The sequence below is a fragment of the Triticum dicoccoides genome, chromosome 1B (genome assembly GCF_002162155.2).
Source record: "Triticum dicoccoides isolate Atlit2015 ecotype Zavitan chromosome 1B, WEW_v2.0, whole genome shotgun sequence".
NCBI lineage: Eukaryota > Viridiplantae > Streptophyta > Magnoliopsida > Poales > Poaceae > Triticum > Triticum dicoccoides.
In genome coordinates this window covers 125,065,435-125,072,314 of record NC_041381.1, presented here as the reverse complement: position 1 = coordinate 125,072,314, position 6,880 = coordinate 125,065,435, and positions in this window count along the sequence as shown.

Genomic DNA, 6,880 nt, shown 5'->3' with positions numbered 1-6,880 from the left:
GCATCACCCTCAACGGCTCTGAAGTGACCCGCACTCTAGCTAGGTGAGCATGCCCAAACGCCGGCCCGAACTAGGTATCCACACATCACTCCCTTGTGCACTGTTCCGACGATGTTTGGATATCCTTTCTCTGCTCTCTTAGCTTACACGCCTATGCAACTCTGACTTTAACTCTTATTTCTTCTGGAGATATCATATGAAACAAGCAAATCCATTTTTTAGCGAAGCATGACAGCGCTACGGGATCTGGTACACATCCTGCACACCCGTATAACCTTGTAAGTATCTGTCCTCCGGTACAACATCAAGGTTGTTTCCTCTTATTTGATCAACCATTCGCCGTGTCAAAAATGCAGAGGGGGTGCAAGGAGCACAGGGCCTGCACATCCAAGCAAGTGGTAACATGGACTTGTACATGGAACATCTCAAGCACAAGCAGAGCTGCAGTGAGCCTGTACAACGAGCTAGCGTAAGTCCCTGCATTTCATTTAATTCGTACTGGCATTCGTGTATGATTTATGTGTAGTGGCTGATCCACGAATTCAAGTTACCAGGGGCGAACATTTAACTTAAAAAATACGAAGGCACTTGCACTCCGGAAATCAACATAACTTGAGAAATGTGAAGCTACATGCACTTTGAAAACCAGCTAATGATCCAAAGTAGTTCAGATTATAAACACTAAATGATGCAAGCACCAAAAAACACAAAATGCAACATGGTGTACAAGGACTACAAACATGGTCTGTACCTGCTTGAATTATTCGTTCTCTGGCTGAAAATATCGAAGTGTAATTGCACGTATAACCAGTGCGCAAACTGCATATCAATATATCTATCCTGCACAAGTATGCCAATAGTTTCAAACAACAGATTAGAAAAGTATTTATGCTATGTTGTCATGATACGGGGACTTTCTGGTAGATGGCCTCGACGTTTCCTCAAGCTATGAAAATGCACTATAATTTGCTTGTCATCAATGCCTGCAAATCTCTGTCTCTCTCAACATAGTAGATCATCATTCGACACTAAATCCTTCAATGAGCTTGCAAAATGCTTGCATTAGATCCCTCATTAGACACTATATGTTCATCACCAGGAGCATGTAAAATGTTTGCATCAAATCCTTCATTAGCAGTCTGTTCATTAGACACTTCAGGCTCAAGAACAACATGATCTTGTATGTTTGCACCGGAAACTTGATTAGATACATCAGATTCAGTCAGTTAAGTATTGATTAGGGGAGTTATAAAATAAGTGAAATTGGTTTCATTTTCTCATAGATTCCCTACATACAAGCAGTTTTACAACACCGTCAGGTTTAACTGTTGGCCAGAAATTGAAGAGTTGAATTAGATATAATCAGGGATGTGATGTACCTGCTCGTTGTGCATGCTACTCTTGCAAGCTGCGACTGTCCGTTTGCGCAAGCTTGATGCCATGCCCGTGCTGCCGCCGCTGCCTCCCTCGCAGGCTACACCCAGGGTTGGATCTTCATCTTCTTGTCCATCCGTTCGCTTGAAGTCCGGCGACCGCCCTCCAACGAGGGCGCGAGGAAGTGCTGTGTCGGTCTGTCCAGCGGCAACTAGGTTAGGAGCGAACCAGACTGGAGGCTGGAGCGAATGAATTAGGATTTTTCCTGCTGTCGATCAATATGGGAGGCGCTTGTATGGGCCGCGAGCCTGCTATAGGGCCTGCCTTGCACTTATGTTATTGGTCCATCCAAATTGAAACATTTTTCTTCATTTTTTACATTTCCTGCTCGTGCGTTGGGACGAACAAACTAGCGTGGGCCAACCTGGATGACTCAAACTAGGTGCACACTTTCCAGCCACCTGAGGCGGCCGCCCATACCAGCCCCTATGGCGGTGTCGCCCCTTTTTGTGTGTATGATTGGATAGTCAAAAATATTCTAGTGGCGCTTTTGATTTACCCACAGAATGGTTGAATTGCTTATTTCTATGAACTGAGTTCGCCAATAATGTGAAGGATGCCAGTCTTTTCATCCTATTGTAGATTGCTTAGATCTCGATATGCCAAAAGTAATCGCATGAAATATATAGTAAAATCCAGTGTGATGTGTTTAGCTACAACTAGTCTGACTACACGTTCTCATATAACATATGAAGGACGCACCATCTTACCAGATTAACCATTCGACTTACCCATGCAGTATGGGAAGAAAGAAGTATTGGGATTGCGTATCCAAGCAATTGATGCCATGGACTCCTTTGTACAACCTTGTAAGCGAAAAAGAAGTTGCAGTGTGCCTGTACAAAGAACTAGCATAAGTTCAGTTACCTGCTTCTCGGAATTTTAGTTAGCCACTTATTGCAAAATTGTTCAATTATGTTGCTTGGCTTAATTTAGTTTGCTACTGATTACATAATGGCACAGCCTGTTAATCATATTGTAGACTGCTCCTATCTATTTGATTGATACTTACTATTAAGAATTACCTATTTTCCTTAACTTAAATATCTACTTGTTTGTTTAACTGCTTTGCTGCTGCAGAGCGGGTTACAATGATGTTAATAACTACTGTACTTTTCAGCATCCAATTGAAACTCTTTAATTTCTTGTTTGTTTAACTGGTTTACTGTTATAACTCACAGTTGAGATGTTTTGCTAACTTCAACTTTTCTGAATCCAATCGGAACTTTAATGGCAAAATAGGTTAGCCCAAGATCAAAGAGTGAGGTCCCCATGGACGTTGCATCATCCCACAGCCATTCTTGAGGAAATCGTTAACTAGTAACTGCTCGGTTGGCTGGTGAGTAGGGGATTAATCGACTAATCGGCAAGTTAATCGGCCATTTAATCAATTAATCGGACGATTTATCGGTTTATAGGCTAATCGGTGACCCTACGAGTAGGGATTAATCGGCAAGTTAACTGGTTAATCGGATGAATTCTTGAACAGGTCCCACAACAGTGGCACCGACCCAATCGTGCATTATGAATTGCCAACTGGTGATGCTCTAGAGGCTAAACTAGTGGTAGAAAGAGATTCTGCTTCTGCACTTAGAGATGAAGTTGACATGTTGAGGAAGCAAACAACACAATCACAAGCAGTAATCAAGACAACCATTAAATATTTGGTGGATTTCAAAACGAAGCAAGATGAGACTGACCAGATTGTTAAGGTCCTGAAGGAAAAAAGGAAATTAAATTCCTACTTGGTAAATCACAGGTGAAATGTTCTTTCCATAGTTGAATAACCTTTGTGTTGTCTGTTCATGTAATCAATCAAACCATTTGTTTTATAGATCATGTAATAATTGTTTTTTTTGGTTTGTAATTTTATTTGAGCACAAGTCTGTATTAATTGATAAGACTTGGAGACATTTCATTTGGATTGCTATGGCAGACCTACAAATATGCCAATCGGGCTGAATGTGCATTCAACAATAGTAGTAGTATAGATGGACCATAAGTGGCACGCATCGGAAAGGGCCAAGATGCTGGCTAAAAAAGGATGTTGTTGTAGCCAAAAAAAGTACAGCGGCATGGCTTATGTATGTTAGTTGATATTATTGATCCATATACTCTATAAGTGTTTATATGTCTGTTAGTTCTGTACATTCTTGGTTGATTGACTCAGTATTTGAATCTTGATACATCGCTTGTGTACATATCTAAATGGGAGTACACATTATGATGCGTGTGACATTTGAGTTGGACATGAAGTGTTCCAAATATTCGAATTCACCTTAAACTGGATTCTAGTTTCTGAATTTGAGTATCTGCATTTGTAAACAATATTCATATATGACAGTGGAATACATCTTTGTCGTCCTTTTGAAGATATATAAAAACACATAGAATGATTTATAAAGATTCATATAGGAATACAAAGTGGATTCGAATTTAGTTGCCAGGGTAAACGTGGATGCTTATTGTCCCAAAATTCGAAAGAAGCAGCAAAATGTCCACTCCCACGTCGGCTGCCCGAAGCCAAGTGTTTGGGAGATGGAAATTACTGTCTACCCATTACACGGACAATCCATCGGCCCGATTTCCACTGCTCTAAATAGGGGTAGGTTAGTAACTTCAATTAGAGTGACACGACCGCCTCTGAGCCCATTCCGACACGGTGGGCGTCAAACATGGGCGGCAAAACACATTTGATTCAAGCTCGTCCGAAAGACCTCTGTTTCTCCCTCCATTCCCCATTCATACACGGTGGGCGGCAAAACAAACTCGACTCGGCCGAAATCGATGTAGGCAAATATTTTCAATAGGGGAAGGTTTGTAACTTCACTCAGACGTGACACAACCGCCCTACCTGTCAGCCCCGTTCATACACCGTGGGCGCCAACCATGGGCGCCAACCACCCTCTCCTCGCCCGAAATTGCTCTGGGAAAATATTGGCGAGATGCGAGATTACAGTTCTATCCCCAACCGACGAGACGTCCAAATTTTAAACCGGGGCTAAGTTTGTAACTTTCCCATATTTCAGACAGGCGCGTCCCAAAAACATGGTTCCCCGTACCTCTCTCTCCACTTTCCCATTCATACAATGTCTGCGCTAGAACACCCCATCCCCACACCAGCCTCCGTCCGCCACCCCATCCATCGCCGCCGTCCTCCACCACATCCATCGCCACCGTCCTCCACCATGTCGGAGCGCCTACCAAGACCGCGTCGTCCACTGCTAGAGATGGACGTTTCTCATCCACGGCGATGGACCAATAGCCTTGCATCGTGTCCTCTCGCTTCATCGGCGCCATCGTCCTCTTTGCCGGGGCCGCTCACACGACCTTCTCTTCCACCGCAACGGGACTTATCCCCCGATGCACCTGTCTACCGTCATAGATCTGCTTCAACGCCACCGGCAACCATCGCACCCCCGATGCCTACACGACGCCGCAAGAGAGGTGGTACTTCATATCTCCTCAACTTTTTGATCTCAACCAGAAAATAGATCTTAACTTGGTTACTCTACTTTCTTTTCAGCTCTTAGAATTCAGTTCTTAGTTCGAAGCAAACAATGGATGCTAAATATCATTTCTCCGGTTTGCAGCTTCAAATCTGCCATGGCACAACCATAATACAGTTTAATTGATCATGCTTAGGGTTTAATTGATCATGTTGGTTCCGTGGTGGTTTCTTTAATAGAAATCGGAGGGGAAACCCTCTTTTGCTAAAAAAATATATGCTTGGAGTTTCCCCCTTTTATGATCACTATACGATCAGAATATGTGCTTCGTGTCATAATAACACTGCTCCACCCATCAAGCTAAACAAGCTTAGATGTTCAAATACGAATCTGATATTATTAAAACAGAGTTGTTTAATTGGTCAACTAAATGTTCCTAAATTAGTTTCGAAAATGCATTTTCGCCGCTCGGGTGTGTATCTCCACAGGGTGCCCATGGTGGGCCGGCCCACCCTGGGATTTTGGGTCGTCCCAGGCCCCGATTGCCCTCTGTTCTGCTACGCGCTTCAGATATCTACTCGCCCCCAGCCGCCTACCTTGCCGGTGACTTGCCGTCCCCAGACGGCATGACTCTAAGAGGAGACGCCGGACTAGCAGGAGGCCAGGAGCCGCTCGCCCAACAGCGTCACCACTGCCCGGGCACGCCGCCGTGCCTACCTTCCCAGTCCGTTCAGGGCTTAGGCGTCCAGCACCTACCAAGCCAACCTAATTTATCCTGAGATACGTCCTCAACACTCAGTAGCCACTCCTCATCACCCATTTTCTAATTGATTCATTACTCATTAGGCAGGACTGTCATTAGGGTTTGTTGTGTGCTCAGTGCTACCTACACTTCATGGTTCAGATGTATTTCGGTAATCTTTAGTACCTCTAAAGTTCACAGGGTTTTCAAAATTCCGGCCCTCGGAACACAAACTAGTCATTTTGGATTGTTGGTCGTAGTGACATTGACCCAGATTACTACTGCAAGCCAGGTTTTTTGACAATTTTACTTGTCTTTCTTACTCATTCGATATAATATCCAATTATTCACGTCGATTAGTTGCAAACACTAAGTGCTAGACAAACTTCTTCATTCAGATTTTGGACGGTCTCTTACTGCAGTTACAATTCTGCATACTTGTCCTAATAAGATCACAAGTAAATGATTGATTTACTACATCTATGCTTGCCTTGTCATATTTGTTGTCAATATTCTTTTAGAGTGGACCACCCAGTTTCTAAATACTGGAACCACAGACATGAGTGAATAGTATTTCTCTATGTGATCTCTTCCATCATGTGTGGGTAACGAACACTGCATTGTATAGAAAGAAAGTGTCATTTCCAGCTTTTACATAGGTTTCGATCTTTTACATGGAATACAATCTGCCTACTTGCTTTGTGTCGCACTAACAACACTCCACCCTTGAAGCTAAACATTACGCCACTCATAATTGCTTAGTTTATTTGTTCAAATACGAATTTCATATGATTCTAATGTTCCTACTTCAGTTTTGAAATGTGTGCCTGCCTGTTATAGAGACATAAGGGGTTTGTATTTCTGTCTGTGGTCTGGTCAGCACGGTTGGGGAGGTGAACTTTGCATATGCAGGGGTTTATATGGAGACACTCTCCGAGTTGAATCCGCAATGCATTCCATAGATAATCTGACAACTTTTTATGTTTTCATGAATCTCAGATTCTGAATAGCGTCATAATGATTATGAGCTTGCGCGCATGAAAAGAATAAAGCAGAACAATTCCATGGCTGTCAAACTTGGCATTAAGGGACTGAAATCAAGTCTGGATGCAATGCAATGCAAATGCTCTCCACCTACAGATTCATGCTCAGAATATGATCCTAACAGTGATTCTGAGCTAGAGGGAGACCTAAGTCAATGTAGCTCCCTAGTGGAGGAGTCAGAGGAAGATGCCCTATCTTATTCACCCATCAA